We start from the raw sequence: 25,629 nt of genomic DNA, 5'->3' as shown, positions 1-25,629 counted from the left end.
TAGGGCACTACTAGGTTTATAGAAGTATATTTTTATTTAGTTTTGCTTATTTTAGGAGGTTATTTATATGAAAAAAAAAATAATGGAAGTAGTTGATGGACTGTTTTGTTTGACCAACGAAACTTTGCTTCTTGCCTAGTTGCCTTCTTCGTTTTGTCATCATTGTAAATGGCTAGTTTTTTTTATAATAAAAGATCAAGCTGAAATTTTATTTTTTGCCCCCATCGGAGACCCGATAAGAAGAAGGACCCTACTGGACCAGCACTTCGCTCAGGTCAGCCAGTCCAGCTAACAGATCAACGCTTGAGAGTAACTGAGTAGGGGGATATAACGGAATCCCTACTCCCAACCATAAGTAGGTAGTGGGGTTCGAACTTGTGACCTCTAAGTGACAAGGTGAGTTCCCCACCACCTCCACCAAGCAAGCTTGGTAAAAGATCAAGCTAGCTACTTACCTTAGGATGATAGAAAAGACTTAATCCTTATACAAAGTAGATGGAAGGGTAGTTATAGTCCTAGTTAGTCATGAAATATGCTTCTTGATTTGCTTTCCAATAACAGTCGTGAAAGGGATTCGTTAGGGATAATATTGTGGATTAACCAAGTCATCTTCCATTATAGTTTCACACCATTAATGACCCAAATATTGTCACTTTTCATGATCAGATTTTAGGCAAAAAAAAAAAAGGACCCATTGATGCCTTTGCAAAAATGATTCCGCAATAAGAATGATTTTTGTATAATGGGCTTGGAAATTGATATAGACTAAATAATTATTTTAACATATTGGTGAGCAAATTAGATCTTGCACGTGCTTGCTATGAGAGGATTCTTCAAACGAATCAAAACACGGGACAATACAAATGGAACGCGCACATCAGTGAAAAAAGAACGTTGAATTTATAAAAAAGTATATCTGCTTTAGTTTTTGATAATTGTGTCTAGGTTAACGAACATATAATGCAACATTAATTATTATAGTGTTAACATTGTAAATGTATATTTTATCTTAATTTTGAACATTGTGTATTACACCAAATGAACATATGTTACATTTATGATTATAGCCATGTTAAGTTGTTTATTTTAGTTATTTATGTAAATAAGAACATAAAGTTGTTTGAAAATGAACATTTTGAAGAAGTTAAAATAACATTGAATCTGGTGACTATGTTTATTAAATATTAGCAAAGTGGGAGAAAATAAAAGAACATCAAGTTCATGAAAATGTGCGCGCATTTGGTCTTAGTTTTTGAATATTGTGTTTTAGGCACAAGAACATATAATGATTATTATAATGTTAAATTATAAATGCACATTTGCTCTTATTTTTTTAACATTGAGTCTTATGTAAAACAACATTTTAGAGTTAGGTCCCCTTATTAAAAATTAGAGACGCTTGTTTTTATTACTTGATGTTCATTTTATTGAACCATATATTCATCTTTGTGTTGTTCTTATATTCATGTGAGCCCAAATTGTATTCTTATGTTCCTGCGTCGTGCGAATGTTCCTTATGGTGCAAGCAACGAGCGTGTATCAACATTCCAATTTTGATACAACTCAATTTATGTAAAAATATGGTTCAATATATCCTTTGTTTGATCTAAAGTTACCTCTATGTTCTAGTTTATTATATTTATTATGTGAAATTTTCCATGTTAAAGACAACATTCATTAAAATAAACAATATCTGGTGTTTATCTCTAATATATTCTAAAGTTAGCGCATGAATATAAGGTCATTTATGTACACTAAAGCACAAAAAAAAGTATATTACGAAGCAATGCACCATAATAAAGCTTGCGCAAGCGCAAGTAGGGTGTGTTTTAGCTCTCTTTACATTTGGCAATATGTATTATGTATTTTCAAACCGTTTTTTTTTCCTTGCTTGGAGCCCTGTATTTTAGTGTTTTACATTTGATTAGCACTGAAAAATTTAATATCATGATAGGCTTGAACTTAGCTTATCTCCAAATTGTGACACTAATGATGCATTATGGTTAAATAAGTGTTAATATATATGATTTCATGTAATATCTTAAAATTCTAAACTTGATTAACATTAATAATAAGCTTTATAAATTATTCAAAATTCTTTGGATGGTTATTGTATAAATAAGTCATTTTCTTTTAATTTTTTTATAAAATAAAATAAAACCAAGTTTCTAATAAGTTAAATTAAGCTAATTTAGTTGTGCATAAAAAGAAAATAGGAAAATCACCATTTCCACCTAATTCATCACTTGTTTTGCAAGCAATTCAAGAACTGTACCCCGTGCTCCCAAGCATCTTCAACCTCAAACTCTCATGAAGTCAATAGTGTTTTCCTTCCTAAAGACTACTATAAATAGCTTAGTAAATTCACTAATTCTACCACCAAAAACCTGACAATAATTGCAAACACTATTACTCCCTTCCCCATTTTTCGGCCGACGAAATCCCACTAAAGAATAATGATCAAATGATCCTATGTGATCATATTCAGAACAATTATATACTCTAGCACATGAAATTTCTCTTTCAAAAAAAAAATACTCTAGCACATTTTGTATACTACTTTACACAATCCGCATTAGTTATCCTCTTATTTTATCTGTTAGTATGTGTCGTAATTTGATAAAAACAGCGCATGTATATATAACAATAACCTCAGTTATTCCCATCTAAGAGGGAGTGTACAACCGTGATAAACATAAATGAAATAAAAAGCCGCAAAGAGCGTATTGACATGACCTTGCATGAAAATTATCCTTTCTTCATCGAAGTTAATACTTTTATCATGAGAAATTGATATTCCTTCACGGTATCAAAGCAAGAAGGATAACACATCTTGGTATTACATTCACAAAATTACTTTGAACAGTTACATTTGTTTAAAAGTAAGATTTCATATTTCCTAAAAAATTGGAGAGAAACATGAAGCTCTAAAACAAAATGCCTACCAATAATAATTTCTTTTTCCATCTCATGCTAATATTCCAAAAGTTGCTATCACTTCTATCATATTTGATGGAAATAGCCTTTTAAGCTGGAGTAGAAATGTGAAACTAGTCTTAGGAGCCAAGAATAAGCAAGGTTACTTGAAAGAAAAGGTTGCAAATCAAAACAAGGAACAAAAGATTTGAGCAGACGGATGAGAAATAATGACTGCATGCTAAGAATTTGGTTATTTTATTCATCAAATGAGCAAATAGCAAGAGCATTGAGCCTGATGGAATTTGCAAGACAACTATGCGAAGAATTGGTAGAGAGGTATGAAGAGAGTAAGGTTCCACAGTTGTATCGGTTGAAGAAGGAGCTTGGAGCTCTTAAACATAATGACTTATTTATTATAATTTACTACTGCAAATGAAGAAGTATTGGGATGAAATATGCAATCTTGAAGGAGTTCCCACATGTAGTTATGGAACATCAAGCAACTGCACCTGCAACATGTAGAAGAGAGTAAATCTTAGAGTAACACTACAAGAAGGGGGGTAAATTGTAGTTTGTATTATGTGATGAGAAAACTTTGAATTGAAAAACTAATCAAGAAAGCAATAGGAACACTTGGGATTTTAACCAAGGAACCTTCTTCTCAAGAAGCAAAAATCTCACTCTTCTTTTAATACAATGTCTGTTTTACATTCTAAGGCTTAGTTCTTTTGGACTGATAGAAATTAAACTGAACTAAAATGAATTGAACTGAACTAACTAGACTGAACTGAACTCAACTGAATTGTACATTTAATTTTCTAAAATAATAATAATTGATAATAATAAATAGGTATTAACATAATAATCTCAATACTAATAATAATTAATTATTATTTTTACATAATTGTACATTATTTTTATTGAATTGTTGTTATTGGTCGTAATAATAATAATAATAATAATAATAATAATAATAATAATAATAATAATAATAATAATAATAATAATAATAATAACAATAATCTCTATTCTATATGGGAAGAGAGGGGGGACACCAAAATATTAGAATCCCGTTTTACCCTCACTACTTTATGCAAATTACAACAAATCCTCTAAGAAACAAAAAAAAACTGAAAAACAGGCATATGACCTAACTAATTTATTCAAAAATTAAAAAATAAAAAACAAGCACACATACACCAACATGGGAAAACAACTTCTAATTACATGGTTACACACTAACTGCACAACAACAGTTTCCCTACTTCTCCATATCTTCTCCTTTCCCTTTCAATCTTCCCACCATCTCCCCTCCAATAGTCTGAAAAATACACCAAAATGTTGCATCACAAAGTATAGAATAGAGATCATTAATAGGTAATTAAATAGCATAACAAAATGATTTGATCAAGACATACTAAGAACATTAGTCATTTATTGGGTGTGAAATGTATGCTGGGTATTGTTCACAAGCCAAAGGACGCAAGAAATCAAAGACTACACATCATTGTATTACAAGGTATTTCTTAATTCTCTCACAATAATAGTTCACAACACACAGATCATATGAATTGATAGCAGTTTTTGTGCGACTTTTATTCAGGTCAATCACTCGTTATAATCACGCATAATTCCTTAGGCAAATAGCAGGGCAAACAAGGCTAAGGCAAGCACCATTTATTTGATGTTGAGAAGACATCAAGCAAACTAACAAAGAAGAATAATACAACAAACAAGGTTAGGTTATATGCAATTGCATGTGATAAGATTTTTGTAACTTCTCATTGGCTTCATGTGTTTCAAAATTCATTTCTTAAAATTAAACCTCCTCCGATTCAAAATTTATTTCTTACAATTTATTTCTAATCGAATGATATCTTCTTGAAGAATACCCCATAAATTGGACACAAACCCATTTTTTTTCAAAAAGAAATAACATTAAGAATTCTAAATCAACCTTCTCAATGCATAAAGATTCAAAAAATCAGATCTTTAATTATGAAATGAAGAATAATTCGGAAAAAAAAAACTAACCTTTTCAACATATAAGAATTGTGAACATATAGTAATGTTTTCAACAAAAAAAATCTTTTCAGGCATAAGAATTCCAAAATAATGAAAATCTCCAATAAATAGAAGATTCAGTTTTATAGCATGCACAATTTGCTACAATGACCTCAAGAATTTTCTTCCTCCGCCTTCAATCCTCTGAGAGCTTTAATTGACCGAAAATTCTTCCTCTATCTCCAATTATTCTCATTTACATCTGTGTGTCGAGCGATTATGATGGTTGCGCAGATTGATGGTGAAGAAGACGGCAGGGGTTGGGGTGGGGGGTCGTGCGTTTATGGGTGGGTTGTGGGTTCTCACTTATCCCCTTCCCATATATAGATGAAAATAGAGAGAGATAGTTTGAATAGCTGTGAGTACTCTATTTCTTTGAAACAAATACTTAATGGCTAATAATATCTCACCCCACGGTAATATAAGAGAGTTATGTTGTGATCATTTTATTTTCTACGAAGTATAAAATAAGAAAGTTATATTGTGATTTTATTTTTAGAGTAGAGTATTACTATATAATGATGTAGTTGAACATATAATATAAGAGAACTATGTATGAGGATATCACAAGTAAGACTTATATGTAAGGTTTATAATTTGTCCAATACTTATATTACGCCCAAATAAATAAATGATTATATAAGCCTTTTTTTATAATGTATTGCTCTTTTGTTGAATGATACTATATCATATATTTATTTATTCTACTTTGGTGTTATACCATTGTATTATTGAGACGTTTGCTTTATATTACAGAGAAGATATGATCTCATATTTTACTTCATCATTGTACTTCAGTATCATATTGTTGTATTATTGAGACTTGCTTAATAGAATAGAGATGATATCATATTTTACTTTACGAGATATAATTATTCATTTTTTTTAGCTTCATATTTGAATTTGAGTTGTATATATTTATCATTCAGTTTCAAATGTATAAATTTTTCATGTATGCTAGAGACATTACATTAGTTTAATGACACATCAAGTTATTTCCTAATGTTATTATCACAATGAATCTATATATTACATGACATAAAGATTGTGACATAAGAATAAACCCCATAACAACCTATACAATAAGCTTACAATAGAGTAAACTATGACTTATATTCATCATTTAATTTGTTATTACGATAAGTTAAATTTTCTGAATCGAGTTCAAATACAAGAAGTGAAATCCCTATACTGTTAGCATTATAAAGGCAAATTGCATAGTTGAAACACAGATTTCATTTACTGTGAATATTTTTTTCTTAGGTAAATGTTGCAAATAATTTTTCTATAATAATAGTTATAATTACGCAACTGATTTAATTCCAATAATGATTTCGAACGCATGTAGATAGAACATAGAACTTTTATTAAAAGAGCTTGATGTAAGTATCAAATAATTTAAGTTCATATACGACTTCGCACGCATAGCGTGCGTATAAAGCTAATAATAATAATAATAATAAAAATAATAATAATAATAATAATAATAATAATAATAATAATAATAATAATAATAATAATAATAATAATAATAATAATAATAATACTAATAATAATAATAATATAATAATAATAATAAAAATAATAATAATAATAATAATAATAATAATAAATAATAATAATAATAATAACTATTATTATTACAATAATAATAACAATAATTATTTTAATAACAATAATAATGATAATGATAATAATAATATAATAATAATAATAATGATAATATTAATGATGATGATGCTGATGATGACGATGATGGTGATAATAATAATATAAATAATAATAATAATAATAATAATAATAATACTAATAATAGTAGTAGTGATAATGATAATGATAATAATAAGAAGAAGAATAATGATAATAATAACAATAATAATAATCATAATAATAATAGTAATAATAATAGCAATAATAATAATACTAATAATAATAATGATAATAATAATAAGAAGAGTGATAATGATAACAATAATAATAATTATAATAACAATGATAAAGATAATAATAATAGTAATAATAATAATAATTATAATGATAATAAAAATAATAATCTTAAAAATAAATTAATAATTAAAATATTAAATAATACTAAATTTAACTTAACCCAACTGAACAAAAATGAACTGAACATAAGTCCAAAAGAACAGAGCATAACTCTTTCAAAGTTCTGCTCGAACTTGAGTTCCCATACTATGATCCCCTTTTATCATAGATTCATAGTTCCTCATTATACTCTATTAGCAAAACTTAACTATAAGCCTAAGGACGAAATTAACTCTGATCCCCTAAATCCCAATGACAACTCAATAAAAGTTAATGTTATAATATTTAGGAGAATTTATACAATTTAGAAACTCTGAACTCACTTGACTAACTTGAGGAAAATACTAAGAAAATATTACATTTTCTTGTGGTTAGCCATACATAAAATAAAATAATCGTCCTCTATACATAATGTTCAAGTACTTCACACACTCAACAATTAGCGTCACTAACTAAACGAACATTTAGTTCCTATAATTTAGGAATCACACGCTTCATGGGTTACTTTGAGCTTGATATCCAAGGCAGCAAAGTAATGGGAAAGGAAATATTGTTTTTAGGATTCAGTTATTCTAACTTGATCCGAAAGAAAATATAGGATCTTAGAAAAAATCTTGTTGTCTTTTTTCATTAAAAGCTTTTCTCTTTATTTTCGGATTATCTAACTACAATAACACAAACTTCGGGGGAATTTCCTCGTAATAATACAAACTTTCCATTTATTATGTAATATAAAAAAGTTCTTTAAAAAAAAATTCCCCAATGGGTCGTTTTGACAAGCAACCGAATGTTCCCATCCAAAATTTCCCTATTGACATTTTTACCAATTTTCCCTTCTAAAATGTATTAACTCATCAACTTTTATCCAAAAAATGAAAACTTTCACCCGCCTCTTCACAATTGCTCTATCTCTCTCTCTCGCCGCCATTATTTAACCCCAACAACTTTGACATTGACGTTGCAAGAGTAGGCGGGTACTAGCGTGTGCAATTCGCTTGCAAAAGGACAAGGTCACATCATTATCTTCTAAAACTTTTGTGGTGATAACATCAAACCCTAAATGTTTAAATTTATGTTTAAAGATGTGATCTTTTTTGTGGGTTGAATTTTGTTGAGGACAATTGTTGCTTAAAAGTAGTTATCTTGTGTGCGGGTACTAGCGTGTGCAATTCGCTTGCAAAAGGACAAGGTCACATCATTATCTTCTAAAACTTTTGTGGTGATAACATCAAACCCTAAACGTTTAAATTTATGTTTAAAGATGTGATCTTTTTTGTGGGTTGAATTTTGTTGAGGACAATTGTTGCTTAAAAGTAGTTATCTTGATTACTCCCTCTGTCCCAAAATACTCTTGACACTTATCAAGGCATGTAGTTTTAGATGATAAGTTGTTATTTGGTTATCAATTGTTATTTCATTGAAAAGTAGATGTGATAAGAGTTAGTCGTTAGTAAAAATAGGATTATTTTATTTTAAGGAGAGAGAATGTGGGCCATGGTTAGAGTTGGTAGGTAATAAGAGTGGTATTATTTTATTTGGAGGATAGAGAGTGTGAGCCAATAATTATAAGGTGAATGATTAAAATAATAGTGGATCATATCACAAAATAAAAGTGTAAAAGAGTATTACGGGACAGATAAAAAAGAAAAGTGTAAAGAGTATTGTGGGACGGATGGAGTAATTTGATATTAATTGAGGTAAAGCAACAAAATTTAGTTAAATCTCAATTTTTTTTTTTGAAATTGACAAATTTAGGATTCTGTTTGAATGTTGTTGTTGTTGGTGGTGGTGGTAGTGGTGGTGTCAGTGTTGTTGTTGGTGTTGTTAGTATTGGTGTTGTTGGTGTTGGTGTTGTTGTTGTTGATGTTGTTGTTGTTGTTGGTGGTGGTGGTGGTGGTGTTGTTGATGTTGTTGATGTTGTTGTTGGTGGTGTTGTCGTTGTTGTGGTCGTTATTGTCGTTGTTGTTGTTTTTGGTGGTGGTGGTGGTATCGGTGTTGTCGTTGGTGTTGTTGTTGGTGGTGATGGTGTCATTGGTGGTGTTGTTGGTGGTGTTGTTGGTGGTGTTGTTGTTAGTGTCATTGTTGTTGTCATTATCATTGTTATCGTCGCTGTCGTTGTTGTTGTCGTTGTTGTTGTTGTTGTTTTTGGTGATGGTGGTAGTGGTGATGGTGTTGTTGTTGTTTTTGGTGGTAGTGTTGTTGGTGTTGTTGTTATTGGTGCTGTTTGGTGGTGTTGTTGTTGGTGTTGTTGTTGTTGTTGTTGGTGATGGTGGTGGTGATGGTGGTGGTGGTGTTATTGTTGTTGTTGGTGGTGGTGCTGTTGTTGTTGTTGGTGGTGTTGGTGTTATTGTTGTTGTTGTTGTTGTTGGTGGTGGTGGTGGCGGTGGTGGCGGTGGTGGTGTTATTAATGTTGGTGCTGGTATTGTTGTTGGTGGTGATGATAGTTGTTATTGTTGTTGGTGGTGGTGGTGTTGTTGTTGGTGGTGGTGGTGTTGTTGTTATTGTTGGTGGTGGTGTTTGTGGTGGTGTTGGTGTATCTGATGTAAATTTTTCCGTCATAACTTCAATGTCATGAACCAAAAATTAAGTTCGGGGGTAAGAGTACGAACATGGCCATGAACCACGTTAGCCCATTGTTGGCATCTACTAAATATCGATTTGTAGCAAATTTTATGCAAAAAAACAACCAAATAATATTTTTAAGCATCCTAAAATTTTTAGTTTAGGTTGGTTCATTAAATACACAGAAAGACAACATTTTTAATTGAGAAATTATTAAGCAATCAAAATTATTGGGGTTTTAGCAGGTTGTCCATATTATCTGATTAAGTATTAGAGCATTTACTTAAATCTTGATTAACAATAATATACAAGGTAAAATTCGAAGAACAAAATAATACCCATGAAAAAGAAATAAAAATGATATGAGTAGATAGTTAGTATAATATGTACAACTATTTACAATCGCAGAAATATGTCAACAATCTATATCATGAAATGAAAACCAAAACAAAACATAGCCGCCCGCTGCTCTATCTTTTCTTTTTAAAACCCTAGTCTCCTCTACCCCTACAACAACAGTTTAGGGGCTGCCATGGATGATTTCATCCATGGTAAGCCCCTTTTCCCCTTTTATTTTCAGTTTTTAGTTCTTTTTCTTGTTTTGTTGCATAAATTAGTATCTCTTCATGAGATTTCTTCAAATCCTATTATGGGGTTTTTAGTCTCTGTTGTGGAGATCTCCTTCTCCCCTGTGGGAGTTGTGAGTAGGGTTTTTTATTTTTAGATATGAGAAATTGTTCTCATTTGGTTGAAGTTTGAGACTCAACATGAAGATATTGGAATCTCGGATGTTGTTAACATAGCTCGATAAAAAATGCTACAAAATTATATCAGAATGATAAATTTCCTCATTAATAGCTGCTTGATTCAGCAAATATAAGGGGCTATGGTTCAGTGTAGTTTCTTCCAAGGCGAATTTGATTTAACATTGTTCAATTGTATCTTGTTTTTCTTTAATATCTATTGTAGATGTCGTTTTGCCTTCAATTAATGAAATTCCTCTTTCAAAAACAATAAATAAAAGTTTGTAACTTCAAGAAAATAATAAATAATTAAAGAAAGCAAAAAAAGAAGTTAATTTAGTTGATCCTCAAAAATAATACCTCTATTTGAGTCATTAATTTGTACGGATCTTGAATCAAATATGAATTAGCCTTGAAATAGTGTTATTGTCTTGCCTCAAACAAAGATTGGTTTGCTTTTTAGTTTCGTGAGAGTTTATGCATGATGAAAATTGATGATGTCGTGTGAATATTAGGCAAGTGTAGTAGCTTTTTAGAAGTAGGGTACTGATGTTTAGTAATAAATATTGTATTATGGCTGATGCGTTGATCCTGACTGGTAAAACCTGACCCAACCTAATAACTCGATTTAAATTTAACTTGAAATTTTCAGTTTTGGGTTGAGATTTTCGACCTGAAATTAAAAATGGGTCGATCCAACCCGACCTTAAACCTTGACGGTTTAGGTTCAAGTTGACTTTTTGAACTCGAAAATATTATTAATCTGCTTATATAACTTAAGCCACATATTTCATAATTATAAACTTGTATAGAGCCAATTCCATTTCTTAATTTGGCCGATGGCTAATTTGTGGCTTTTGAAGTTTGGATCTTTGATTTATTTGGCATTTGAAGTTAGGATTTGCAATGCTTTAATTTTATAATGTATAATTATTGGAGTTATATAATGTAAATCATGTCATTATTGGGTTAGTTTTGGGTCAATCCGAAACTTGGCAGACCGGGACCGGATAATTATGGCTTTTGACCTGAAACTAAAGTCAGGTCGTCGGGTTTGGGTTAAGGGTAATTGACCTGAAACAGAAGTCAGGTCGACCTGAATCTGACCCAATTCGACCTGATTGTCACCCCTAGTTGACCCTCTATAAGCAATATGGTGCAGGGTTTTGGGTATTAAGCTTTTGGTATTAGGTATGATGATGACGATTGATGAAGTTTAGTTGCAAGGTGATGAATGCGAAGTGTTAAGCGTGAGATATTAGCAGGTGAGTGAGGGAGTTTTTGGTGGTGTGAGGGTTGTGCCGTGGGATGTATTAGATAATAAATCAAAGATTAATTTAGGATGATGGCGATGGATTATGATCGAGTAGCTAGGTGAAGGAGAGTTTGTCAAGTATCAAGCGAAGGAAGCTGAGGAAAGGAGTGGAGGGCATATATAGGTTTAGGTCTTTAGGGAGTATCAGGTAACCAAAAACCATTAGGTTTATAAAAAGATTATTGATTGAAAAGATTTTAGAAAAGATTCTAGTAAAAGATATATGAAAACACTTGGAATAAGAATGATTTTTTTTATAAAACACGATATTTTGTATCTTGCATAATTAATAAAATTAATTAATGTAATTAATTAACTATATTAATTAAAATGGGCAAGAAAAATGTATTTTAGAAAATGGGTTGCCATAAAGCTGTTTTTAAAAGGTTTTTGAAGATCAAATGAAAATCTCACTTAATTAATGTAAATTAGCTTAACCTAAGATGACTGAAACTTGTCTTACATATTGTTGAAATAAGATAAGTATAATTGCAACAAAACCCCTGTAGAAAAGAAAAATTACAAAAAGTTTATTTTCGGAAAATTCCCAGCGACCTAGACGGGTGACCTGATCCGAGAGCTCTGGTTGGTTTCGACCCGGGCGGGTCAACTTTGCAGCAGTATTGGAAAGGTGTTATTGTAAGTGACCCAGGCGGGTCAATCCACCCGAGCACTCAGGTCCCGGCTGACCCGGGCCGTTTGATTGACATGGGCCCTCAGGTCAGGTCTGTTTTCACTTCTTCTCTTCTTTTGAGCTCTTTGGTGCCCTTTTTCTTCGATTCCTTACCCGGGGTTTGTGCAAATGTCCTCCAAGCATGCTCCTAATTCTTGGAATCAGACAAAGCACCAAAAGAAAACGTACAAGGAAAGAATAATGCATAACTTAAAGAAAATAGCTAGCAAACTAGCCTGAACTATCTCAGAAACTACTATAAAACCAACTTAAAGCTATTAAAAAGCCTATAAACCATACATCAAACTCCCCCAAGCTAGATCTTGGCTTGTCCCCAAGCAAAATGGAACAAAACATAAGGGTAAGAGAATGAAAATTATTTGAAAACAAAATCAAGGAAAAAGAAGAAAGGACAAAGAAGGAGAAATAAAAAATTTACACTAACTCATTTTCGTAGGAATCACGATTGTATTTAGCATATGCAGCAAGCTCTTTAAACCCCAAGATCTCTCTAGAGGGCGAGTGGGATCTCACGAGGGTTTCCAAAGAGTTTTAAACCCATAAATCTAGCTTTTCATCAACAATTTATTCAACACTTTCAAGATTTATGCCCAAGTCAATTAGTAACAAAATGATTCACAAGCAAAGACAAAGAGCAACTTTCAAGACATTCATCTTCTAAGTACTCATGGGTTAGGGGTAGAGGAAGAGGCCAACCAAGATTGCAAAAGGGCACCTATTTAGACTTTTTACTCGCTCATTAGGGGAATATCTAGCTATCCAAAGACTTAGAGCTCTTCAAGTGTTATAAAGGCTTAAACCAATAAGTCCACCTCCTCTAGACACATAATTTGGCCTTATACTCCACCCTAGAAATGTAAGAAAAGACGAACTAAGTGCGGGAGGTGTATCGAAATTGACCTCTTTTATTAAATTTTTTTCTTTTGCTTTTCCTTTTTCTTCACCTTTTTTTTATATATATTTTCACGCCTTTTTGACTGATTTTGACTTTTTTTTTTCCTTTATCGTGGGATTTTTGGTATACAATGGTGAAATAGTCATTCACTAAAGAGATACAAAAGTACTTGTGGCTTTTGTGCCACTTATTACATACAAAGAGAAGTAAAACTAAGTTTCTTGTAGAGCTTCTTTTGCAGACATGATAAGTATATCTAGGGATATAAGGGACCTGTGAATTTGAAGTCAAAATCTTCCAAGCATGAATAACTTAGTCAAGATTCAAGAATAGACATCCAATTGAGCATTCATTAGTTTCATTTGGTACTCTGATGCAATCAAAATTAATCACCTCCCGAAACATCTTAACCCATTCTCACAATCTTCCAAAAGGAGCCTCTGAACATATACTCAAAGTCAAAGCAAGAATCCATGTTATATCATCAACTACCATCTTCCTTAGGCAATAAAATCAAATTTTTATTCAAAATTAACACTTCTTTTTATTTTTCCTTTGTTTTTATTTTTTTTTTGTTTGTTTGAACTAAAAGAAGGAAAATCAAAACTTGAAATATAAAGAAAAGAAAACAAAGAAAAATAAGACGGGAAATGAAAAAGGAAAGAAATTTGTTTTTGGATTTTGAAATATATAGATTTTTTTTTATTTTTCTTAAAAATAAACAAGCAAACAAATAAGAAAAAAAATGAAACCATGTCTTAACAACATATTGACAAGCATGCATTGACCTATTCACGAAGCATTACTCACAATATACAAGCAACAATCAACAAAAAAAACATCAAGGGCCTCCTAGCACTTACCCACAAGTGTAAAATCACCCAAATATTCAAAAATACCCCCAAGCCAAATCAAACACCGCAATCGAAGTGAAAACAAGAAACAATACGCATAGGCGTGTTTTATTTCGCGTATGCGAGATGAGCGCATACTAGAATTGACTATCCCACTGCAAAGGTTTTTGTATTGAAAATGTTTTGAAGTCGCCAACAATTCTTTAAAAGAAGAATCATAAACCTAATTGAATATGGAAAACCATAGGGACAAATTAGATATTTATCGAATGTAGATTTCCCCGTCTAGACTCCATAGATGGTAAAATGAACCAAAGATTAAGTTCGGGGGTGAGGGTACAAATACAGTCAGGAACTATGTTGCCCATTGCTGACCTCTACTAAATATCGATTCATGTCAATGTTTTATGCAATAGAATAACCAAATAACGTTTTGAGCACCCTAAAAATAATTAGTCTAGTTTGATTTAGGACACACATAAAAAGACTATTTTTTAGTGATATGTTATTATACAATCAAATTACAGGGAACCTAACAGGTCGTCTAAATTAATCTGATTAATATTAGAACAATTCTTTAGGTCTTTGATTAGCAAAAAAATAAAATGTGGGTGATAAAAGCAATAAAGTAGGCCAATCATATAATATACATAGAATAATCAGGCAAGCATATAATAATGTATAAAAAGAAATAAAAAAGGTTTAGAATATACAGTAGGACGATTATATATTAAAGATTTACATCACGAAAGAAACAGTTAGTAACTTCAATATAAAAATAAAAAATTTATTTAGGGACCCTCAGGATTATACCATGGCTTGGGTCTGCAAGATTCACAACCTTCGGGATGAGAAATCGTGAAGTCTGCAAATTTGATTTTATGAAAGTATGTAGGTTGAATGTGTTTGTGTTTGAAAGTATTAGTTTTATAGGGAGGGTTTTGTAGTTCGAGAGAGGTCTTCGTAAAGTATTCGTCAAGTGTTGTGAAAAATCCCTTTTGATAGATCCTATTTACAAGGAAAAAGACATTGTGCCTCACGCGCCAGCTGCGTCTGGCATAAGATGATGTGTCAAGCACATGACATGGCATGCCCAGTAATGAGCATACACACGACACGCATTATTGAAAAAGATAAAAAAGAAACTACGCGTCTCACGCAGAAACCTGCGCTTGAAGCAGGACTCTTTATGAGTTAGAAATTTACGTGTCTGGTGTAGATTACTGCACCTAGCATAAGTGGACAGAGCTACACCTAACGCACAGACGTGCGCCAAGCGCAGGGCTCTACACCAGGCACAGGTAGGTGTGTTAGGCGCGCCAGCAGGTAGGTGCGTTAGGTGCACCATCCTGGCTCCCGACGTGTCTTTGCCAACCTCTTAGAAAACGCGTTGTAAAAGATATCTTTTATCCTTTAATTACGGATATCTGATTTTACGGGACAATATCTGATTTTAACTTATAAAAAATATCTTTTGAAAATATTTATTTATCAAAATAAATTAATTAATTATTGTTAAATAATTAATTTGGCTTTTCAAAGAATTAATCTCAAAATACAATTAATTATCATGAATGATCAATTGGGCTTTAGAATAGGACTTTTCGAAATGGTTTTTAATGCCTTTTCAGAGTGCTCTGCCATCGGCTCGAACCAATTAAGGCCATGGTATATTTCATCATCGGATCCTTAAATGGGGAGACATGATTATGTGTCTACAGAATCCCCACTTTGACTGAAGTTCAGGAAATCGAAAGTCAAAGTATATGCTGTCGGGACGAAGAACAATTCTAAACGCTATGTAATTTAGAACTAATCTATATACATCGGTCGCTGCAAAAGAAATTTAGTATGTAGGACAATAACTACAAGCAATCTGACTACCTACAGAAGAAGATGTTAGCAGATAGGTATAAACAACTCAAACAAAGCACATAGTGATGCAATACTACAAACTTAGACTCTCTAAGGATGCATGAGACGCTATGCCAGGATTAAGATTATGTAAAGCTAAGGGATGACACGTCATGCAAGGTCAGGGTTTTGCAAGGTTAGGATGCAATGCAAGGTCAGAATTTTTTGCAAGGCTAGAAGATGTGTAGAATGGTAGAATGATAAAAAATAGATAGAAAGATAGAATGATTTTAAAAATTGTTTTTAGTAAATAATCGGGGTCCGCAAACAAGGTTCGCGGATTACAACTTCTCAGGAGTTTGATTTGAATCGGGGGAACCACCACAGATAGGAAGCCCCCACTTTGGATGAGCTTGCCTTGAATTAGGCTTGAGCCTTAATTGAAATGTACTTGATCTGATATTGAAATGTAGTTGATTTGTGAACGTTGAAAGTTATCGTTAGGGATTCTTCTTTGGGATGTTGATATAGGCAAAGTCATATATCGCCATAGACTATGGAATTGTTAGAGAGTCCTTTAGGGAAAAGAAGAGCTTGGATTGAAAAATAAAAAGTTTAAATTTGTGACTCAAATGAATGTAGATGGGAAAAGGTTTTAACAAGGCTAGATTCAGACTCGAGTCCATATCGAGATGTAGAAAGAGATTATGCTCCTAAATCATAGAAAATCAAATCATTAGACCATGACTAATTTTATTTTATCAAACCGGTCAGACCTCGAAATGAGGATTCCTATGTATCCTTGCGGAATTAGACCATTCATAATTCTGGATCTGATTTCTTTTTATTATTATATCTTTTTGGTGCCCTATTTTTTGCCTAGGCCTCTCTTTAGGAATTTCAACCTAGCGGGAATGGACACACCTTGAAGAAGGAGTTATGATTGATGAAATTAGTTGAAGGTTATTTGAATTGTCGAATGGAGGATCATGGATTTAGGACATTGTTTTGATGGATTATAGGATTTGAATGAGGGCTAGAACTTTTGTGCAATCCCCCTAGCTTGACTTTATATTTCTTTTTTGCCTTTGACTTTTTTTTTGTCATTTTTTTTTTTGCTTTGTGCGTTTTTTTAGCTTTTGCTTTTCTTTTTTTCATTCTTTCGCACTTTGAAGTTTTCACTTTTTGTTTTTGTCCGACATTATTGTTTTATTTTGATGTAGTAAGGGTTCCACACAAGTTTATATGGATTATGATATTTTAAGGTTTGAAGGCTATTTGTGGACCTTTGATTTTATATGGATTACTTAGCTAATGGAGATGATGGTTAATGGATGATGGAGGGAAAAGGGGGATAACTCTTAATCCAAGTATGTCCGTTTTTTTCATTTTTCTCTTTTTTTTTTTTAATTTCAGGTCTTTCTTTTTTTATAGTTATTAGTCAAGTTCGTTAGGTGATTTAAGTTTCATCATAGAATTAGAAACATAAATAAAATGATGGAAGGCTAATGAAAATGAAAAGAAAATGTGATTATTTTATTAATGAAAAATGAATGAAACAAGGCTGATAAAGCTCTAAAGGACATAGACTCGACAGAAAAGGACTCTCCGACTCAATCTAGAAAACTGATGCTAAATGACTAACCTCTGACATTATTTAGGCACTACCCAAGGGGTTGCCATTTTTGCTGACTTTTGCTGCAGGCGGAATTGGTAATCTACCGTCTTCAACCATATCCTGTAGATGATGCTTCAAAGTCCAGCAGTGTGATGTCATATTCCCATTTCCTTGATGATACTTGCAGTAGGCATTATGATTCCATTTACTGGATCTTTTCTCAAGAGCAGGGTCTGGAGTAGGGCCAAGAGACTGAACTGCTCCTTTTGCATGAAGCCTAATGAAGGCTTCTTCTAGGGTCATGTCCAATGGAGTGAATGTTTTTTGAGGGCCTTGATAACCTCTCTTTTCAGTAGTTAGGGCATTGTCGTTAAAGCTAGAAGGGTTGTATTACTCTTCTTGAAAGAGTTGTTGTTGTTGGAACCCTTGTTCTTATTGGCTATACCTCTTCCTCAATCAAAAAATTTACCTTATAGAGCTTCGTTAAAGACTCCATGGGTTGGAATTTAATATGATCCCCATACTTGGACTGCAAATTGCGGATCACCAGCCGGACTTGATGCTCTTGAGATGGCTGTTAGTCATTTGTGTAGCTTTTTCCCTCCATCTGTTAAGGGAGGTGACGAAATCTTCATTGGAGTTCTGTTTAGTTAACTCCAACTCATGCATGCCAATAGGATGTTGAATATTATATACTGTATGTTCTATCCGAGGAACTCCTCTATAATGTAGTCCCAGTCATTCAACTTAGTTTTGTTTAGCGATATGAACCACTTTGATGGATGTACATCCAAGGTTAAGGGAAATACATAAGCAAACAGGTCCTTGCTCATGCCCTTGAGAGCCATAGAGATGGAAAAAGCTCTCAGGTGATCATTCGGGTTTACGACGCCCTTGAAATTTGGAAGTTCACCCAATATTACTTTTTTAGGGGCTTGTCCCTCAGTTCAGGATCAATGATGTCATGGCCGTGAGCCTAACTCTCGAGTGTAGAAATCATCTGGATCAATTGCTCGAGTTTTCGAACCTCAAATCCGTGTTGGACTTGATTGGTGGTGGAGTGTCGCCTTGTTTGTCTTCTTCAGTTAGCTTCTCCCTCTGTGCCTTAATCTTTTTGTCTTATTCCTCAAGACGGGAGTTCATCAGTGTAAGCCGAGCCATAATGGCTGTCCACATTTTAAATGACAATTCAGAAGAGTCGGAGCTGAAAAAGTGAGGATGTGCTTGACGAGTCATGGAGTAAGCTGACCTTGTTGCCTCTATGTCGGGCGTTCCCAAGTTCTAATCTCACGACCTGTCATGAACAGAAATCGAATGAACTTCGTAAATTTTTAGAAATGATGTTTTCAAAATGAGATATGAAAATGAGGGATGGATAAATGGAAATAAGAGATGAGAGAGACGGTGAAAGTGAAAATGGGAAACGGGTATGGTTATAGTTATGATGGCGACATGAGCCTAACTATATGCATCTACAGATGCGCACTGGAATGGACTGGACTATGCAAGCAGATTGAATGATTGGGGTTTTATGCTAGTTTCACTAGACTTAATGGATTGCCTTTATGAACTTATGGGTGAGTAGCTTCGTTAGGTCAAAGGGCGCAGTTATGGTCTTAAGGGTGACTAGCTTAGCTAAGTCAAGGGGTGCTGTTATGGTCTTGAGGGTGACTAGCTTAGCTAAGTCAGGGGGTGCCATTATGGTCTTGAGGTTGACTAGCTTAGCTAAGTCAAAGGGTGCCATTAATTATGGTCTTAAGGTGACTTGCTTAGCTAAGTTAAGGGGTGCCATTATGGAAGGGTGACTAGCTTAGCTAAGTCAAAGGGTGCCATTATGGTCTTAAGGGTGACTAACTTAGCTAAGTCAAGGGGTGCCGATATGATTTTAAGGGTGACTAGCTTAGCTAAGTCAAAGTGTGCCGTTGTGGTCTTAAGGGTGACTAGCTTGGCTAAGTCAAAGGATGTCGTTACGGTATTAAGGGTGACTAGCTTAACTAAGTCAAGGGCTGCCGTTATGATCTTAATGGTGACTAGCTTAGCTAAGTCAAAGGGTGCCGTTATGATCTTAAGGGGATGCTAGCTTCGCTAGGCTTAATGCTTTGGACTTCGTCCTATTAGGGTTTGGAATCGGAGTGGACTGACTTTAAAAATGAGTTGGGCCTTATATGGACTTAAATTTGGACTTACACTAGTAGAATAAATGTTATTTGCTGCGGTCAAAAAGTGGCCTATGGTTTAGGGCGCGCAGCAATTAAGGGGGCAACAATAGGTATTAATTATATTGCTGCGGTTTTAAACCGCAGCAATATCTACAAATATTGCTGCGGTTTCTAAGCCAAAACCGCAGCAATATATTTACGTTTTATCAAGTTAAAAGAGCATATTGCTGCGGTTTCTAGGCCAAAACCGCAGCAATAGGTGGTGGCCAATTTTTTTTTTTTTTTACTTTTTTTGGTTAAATAATCCAGTAGTTCTCCCTACTAAAGTAGATAGGGCAATATATTGAACATTATGGTGCAATTACATCAAAAATACTTACAACAAACAACATTGAATCGTATGATATAAATATACTTTTACAAATCCTAAAATTAAAAAAAAAAAACTAAGAAGAAAAAAAAAAAAAAAAACTAAAAGTACAGATTCAAAATGAAAAAAACAAAACCAAAAAAAAAGAGACTAAAATTACAGATTTAAGATGAAAATCACCATGACTTGGAAGACGAAGAACAAACTAATAAGTTAAAATTACAAAAAATTCAGAATGAAGAAGAAAAACAGAACTGAAGAAGCTTACATGCGAAAATTCAGAACCAGTTCGCAAGTAGAGGCTTAGGGAGTTTCCCGAGGACCGTTTTGCCCCTCTCCGACCACCCATAAAACGTCCCTCTAATTTTCTCCTCATAAATCATCATCATCATCTTCAGTCTTCACTCCTCAAAAAAAAAAAAAAAAAAAAATTCGCAATTTTCGACAAACCAGAAAACATCTTCCAACAAGTATAACATAAGCTGGAATATTACATTAACTTTGCTATAATGTCACCCCAAATATTACATTTATATCAGACATTTAGAAAATAAAAATAATAAAAGAAAGTTAAAAAACAAACGAATCAAACCAACGAAATCGGACTAGAGTTGGATTAGACTTGAACTAGACTTGACATAGACTAGGTTTCACACATAGATGCAAATGGGCCTATATTTTGATATGGGCTAGACTTAATTATATGGGCCTAAGATGGACTTTGATGCTAGAAGACCTAAAATGAATGTATAGACTCAAATTTTGATGGACCTAATACGAATGCAAAATGGACTCTAATGCGTATGGGTTTAAAACGAATGCAAAGTAGACTCTAATGTAGATGGGCATAAAATGAATGCAAGTTATTTGGATTGGGTTGATTGGATTGAATTGAAGGTGATTAGAATGGGCTTAGAATTTTTGAAATTTTATTTTGAAAAGAATTCCTTGTTTTTATTTTTTATTTAGGAAAAGATGATGCATTAATTTTGAAACTATATATTTTTGCAAATGTCGTGTATGATGATGATTAGTAAATACTTTGTTTAAAAAAGGTAGAATAGGAGGATATGTATGATTGATTTTGAAAAATGTAAGTTTTTTGAAATTGAGTGAATATGGTAAGGTAAGATTGGATTGAATTGATAGGGAATATTAGTTGAGCAGTAGGGAGAAAGTGGGAAGAGTTAGACATGCATGACAACTCTAACTCTACAATGACCACTTTAGATGCACTTTTTAGAACACACTCGACCTTGCATGAAAAGACTGATTGTTTTTTTTTTTGAATTAAGTGATACCTTTGATTAGACCGTGTACTAAGAGAATGCATACAGACAAACATAGAACTGAATGTAGGATCGTCCATTACAACGACTAATTCGACAAAAAGCGTGCGATGCACAGATTGCGTGTCGGGAAGCATTGCCGCGCGCAGCGCACAGCTGTGCGTCTGGCGCGGGAGTGGTGTGCCAGGCGCAACTTAATGCGCTTGTTGCACTACTCCCCGACATATTTCTCGGGGATTTAGGCAACATATTGGCCAATTGACGATTTTTTTATTGTTCGTTAGAAGCAATTTTAGGAACGAAGCATAATAATGACAAATTGACAAGATAAAAGCAGGCAAGAATTGCAATCATAGGCAACTGTCATGTAACATGGATGCAAAAGTTCCAATCTAAAGTCCAGTTCTATGTTTGAAACTATTGGTCAGGTTTAGGTTCAGTCTAAAAAGGGTGCATGACTAAGATATTGATCCCACGCTTCGTACGCCTGCTTAAAAAGGTGGCCATGTGTAAGACACACTCCAGTTCTCAAGTCAGGAACAAGAGAAGAATGCTATGGTTGGGTAGGTTCCCTTAAAACTAAGATCCAATACTATCGCTCAGGAAGCTTTTTGGATGGACAAAGAGCAAAACCCCCGGGGGTGAGCTCACACATATAACATGTGGTAATGAGGCAATGTAAATTGTCCTTATAGTGGCTTAAACAATAGCCATGGATATGCAAAACATTAATGTCATTCTAAGGCATAAAAAGAGTATGAATCGTATTTTTCGAGTTTCACCCAATCATCTAAATTAATTTTTTAAAACCCTCCCCGGTGAAGTTGCCGAATTGTAGGCGTGTTTTTATTTCGCCTACGCGGGATGAGGGCACATTAGATTTGGCTACCCCATTGTAAAGGTTTTTGTATTGAAAATGTTTTGAAGTCGCCAACAAATCTTTAATGGAAGAATCATAAATCTAACTGGATATGAAAAACCGTAGGGACAAATCAGAGACTTGTCCAATTTAGATTTCCTCGTCTAGACTCCATAGATAGTCAAAATGAACCAAAGTTTGAGTTTGGAGATGAGAGTACAAACACAGTTAGGAACCATGTTGCCAATTGCTGGCCTCTACTAAATATCGATTCATGTCAATGTTTTATGCAATAATGTTTTAAGCACCCTAAAAATAATTAATCTTGATTGGTTCAGGAAACCCATAAAAGACTATCTTTTAGTGATATGTTATTATACAGTCAAATTATAGGGAACCTAGCAACTTGTCGAAATTAATCTGATTAATATTAGAACAGTTCTTTAGGTCTTTGATTAGAAAAATATAAAATGTGGGTGATAAAAGCAATAAAGTAAGAAAAGAAAGGTTTAGAATATACAATAGAACGATTCTATATTCAAGAAATAGTTAGTAACTTCAATATAAAAATAAAGAATTTATTTAAGGACCCTTAGGATTGTATTGTGGCTTGGGTCTGCGAGATTCACAACTTTCGGGACGAACAATCGTGAAGCCTGAAAATATGAATGTATGAAAGTATGTAGGTTGAATGTGTTTGTGTTTGAGAGTATTAGTTTTGTAGGGAGGTTTTTATAGTTCGTAGAAAGGTATTCGTAAAGTATTCGTCGAGTGTTGTGAATAATCCCTTGAGAAATCTCTGTAGAAATCGATCCTATTTATAAAGAAAACGGCACTGCGCCTCACGCGCCAGCTGCTTCTGGCAAGGTGACGTGTCAAGCGCATGGCACGATACGTCCAGTAAAAAGCATACATGTGGCATGCGTTTTTGAAAAAGATAAAAAAGAAACTCCGCGTCTCACGCAGAGACCTGCTCTTGACGCAGGACTCTGAATGAGTCAGAAATCCACGTGTCAGGTGCAGATTAGTCTACCTGGAAGAGTTGGACAGCGTGCACCAGACGCAGGTTGGTGCGCTAGGCGCGCCAGCTGCACCAGCCTGGCTCCTGACTTGTCTTTTCTAGCCTTTTGGAAAATGTATTGTAAAAGATTTATTTTCTCCTTTAATTATAGATATCTGATTTTACGGGATAAAAATATGATTTTAACTTATATGAAATATCTTTTGAAAATATTTATTTATTAAAATAAATCACTTAATTATTGTTAAACAATTAATTGGGCTTTTCAAAGAATTGAGCTCAAAATACAATTAATTATCATGAATAATTATTTGGGCTTTAGAATATGACTTTAACACTTTTTGAAATGGTTTTGAATGACTTTTTAGACTGTTCTGTCCTCGAGTTGGAACAGTTACGACAATGTTATGTTTCATTGCCGGATGCTTAAATGGGGAGACACGAGTATGTCTCTACAATAAGGGAGGAGGATAAGGGGAGAAAAACCAACTTAAGGGTCGAGATCCTCGTCCCCTTCAGGTCGAGGAGGGGGTTGCATATAAGGGGGTAGGGGTGCTAGGGGTAACCATGTTGTTATCATGAAAGAATTGGAGAAAAGGGGGAAAACAATTCCGCATATCTTGTTGGAATGCAATCATTTATTGTTCGAAACTATCAAACCGCCTATCTATATGAGCATAGATAGGGGCATAATCGGGAACATAGGTGGGGTGGGTATGGGAAGGAGGAGGTGGAGGGTAGAAGAGGATGAGGCATTTCCTAGGGGATCCCGCCTTTGGTAGGTACGAATCTTTGGACCATTCGCCAGGACTTCCAAAATGGAGATACTCATCTTACCTCTCCTCTATCGCAGTGAGCTTGTAGTTTGGAATTTGGATGGAGGGCGTTTTACCAATCCTTTTAGTAAAAAGAATCCAATCCATTGTGAACCAACGCACATCTTTTTAGTATTGTTGATTAATGAGGTTCGACCCTTGGACTTCAGGAGTTCGAGGGAGAACCTCAAAATGCTTAGTAATGACCTTAAAACCACCCACAACAATTGTCCAAAGTTCATGAGTTCTTAGGGTACCTACCCTTTTGAGATATTGCGGAAACATCAAAGGTACGTTTTGTTTGCTAAAATCCCATAGGTAGGAACCTATGATGCTTAGCTCAGGTTGGCTTACCTTTGAGTTGTTCTTCCTCACAAAAATAGTAGTTCCCAAAAACTTACTGAAATATCAAATACCTAGTTGGTGGATGAGTGAGTCATTTACATTAGTGGAAATATAAATGATTGACCCACTTATCTTGGACCAACACAAAGCAGAGGGAGAACCTCAAAATGCTCAGTAATGGCCGTAAAACCACCCACAACAATTTTCCAAAGTTCATGAGTTCTTAGGGTACCTACCCTTTTGAGATATTGGGCAAACATCAAAGGTACGTTTAGTTTGCTAAAATCCCATAGGTAGGAACCTATGATGCTTAGCTCAGATTGGCTTACCTTTGAGTTGTTCTTCCTCACAAAAATAGTAGTTCCCAAAAACTTACTGAAATATTAAATACCCAGTTGGTGGATGAGTGAGTCATTTACATTAGTGGAAATATAAATGATTGACCCACTTATCTTGGACCAACACAGAGCAAGTCTAAATGAAGGCTCAGGAGTAGTGCTCTATTTAATTTTTAAACCAAAAATATTTGCAAAATCAACATGTCTAAAGAAGAAGCTACATTCCCAAACCTAAAATGGAGAATGGCTTCAACTCTAGTTGAGCATCCATGCCGCTCCTCTCCAACAATCTCCAATGAGCTAAGGAATTCTAATGTTAAGCATTTATAAGTTCTTTTTCTTATAGTTAACATCTTGTTCAAATTAAGCCCATTAGACATGTTATACACGCCCACTTTTATCCCCCATAAAACAAGTATAGTATCATCAACGAATCTAGTAGGAGCAAATTCTTTGGCTAAATAGACCGAAACCTATCAAAGCGCTCTTTGTTAGCAAACTGAATGAAATGGAGCTCGGGATCATGGAACTCACCGAGGGCATTGAACCCCGTGACGCTTTCCTCCGGTCTCCTTTGTGGTGTGTTGTTTGAACTTGCTCATCCCGATTGCATAGTCCTCTTTGTTGGCCTCATTTCACTTAGCTTGTTGGATCACTAGTTGCTCCAAAATTGCAAAATCCCGTAAATAATTGAGGCGGTGAGAAAAAGTGAATTTTTTTGTTTGTTTTGGGGTTTCTAGTGTAGAAAATCGAGGGGGGATGAAGTTTTGGCAAGAATTTGTAAAAGGAGATGAGTGGAAATGGATGATTTTTGGAGTTATGTGTAAAAATTTGAGGAGAGTGAAAATGCTGGAATGAGAGTGAAAATG

General features: G+C 34.0%; 2 long non-coding RNA genes across 3 annotated transcripts; one reads left to right on the top strand and one right to left on the bottom strand.

Annotated features, from left to right (window-relative positions):
* Window positions 1-3,890: 3,890 nt before the first annotated feature.
* Window positions 3,891-5,540, bottom strand: LOC125493441 (uncharacterized). Of its 2 annotated transcripts, none has more exons than XR_007270001.2 (2): window positions 4,954-5,540; window positions 3,891-4,240 (listed from the first exon to the last, which is right to left on the bottom strand). It is a non-coding gene; the product is annotated as an uncharacterized LOC125493441 (long non-coding RNA). The 2 variants fall into 2 exon arrangements; XR_007270000.2 differs by having other exon boundaries at window positions 5,096-5,540.
* On the top strand, window positions 4,233-4,746 carry LOC125493442 (uncharacterized). The gene is made up of 2 exons (XR_007270002.2): window positions 4,233-4,438; window positions 4,523-4,746. It is a non-coding gene; the product is annotated as an uncharacterized LOC125493442 (long non-coding RNA).
* Window positions 5,541-25,629: the final 20,089 nt, after the last annotated feature.

Source organism: Beta vulgaris, chromosome 9 (genome assembly GCF_026745355.1).
Source record: "Beta vulgaris subsp. vulgaris cultivar EL10 chromosome 9, EL10.2, whole genome shotgun sequence".
In the NCBI taxonomy this organism is placed as follows: domain Eukaryota; kingdom Viridiplantae; phylum Streptophyta; class Magnoliopsida; order Caryophyllales; family Amaranthaceae; genus Beta; species Beta vulgaris.
This window is presented reverse-complemented; position numbering and strand designations above follow the sequence as displayed.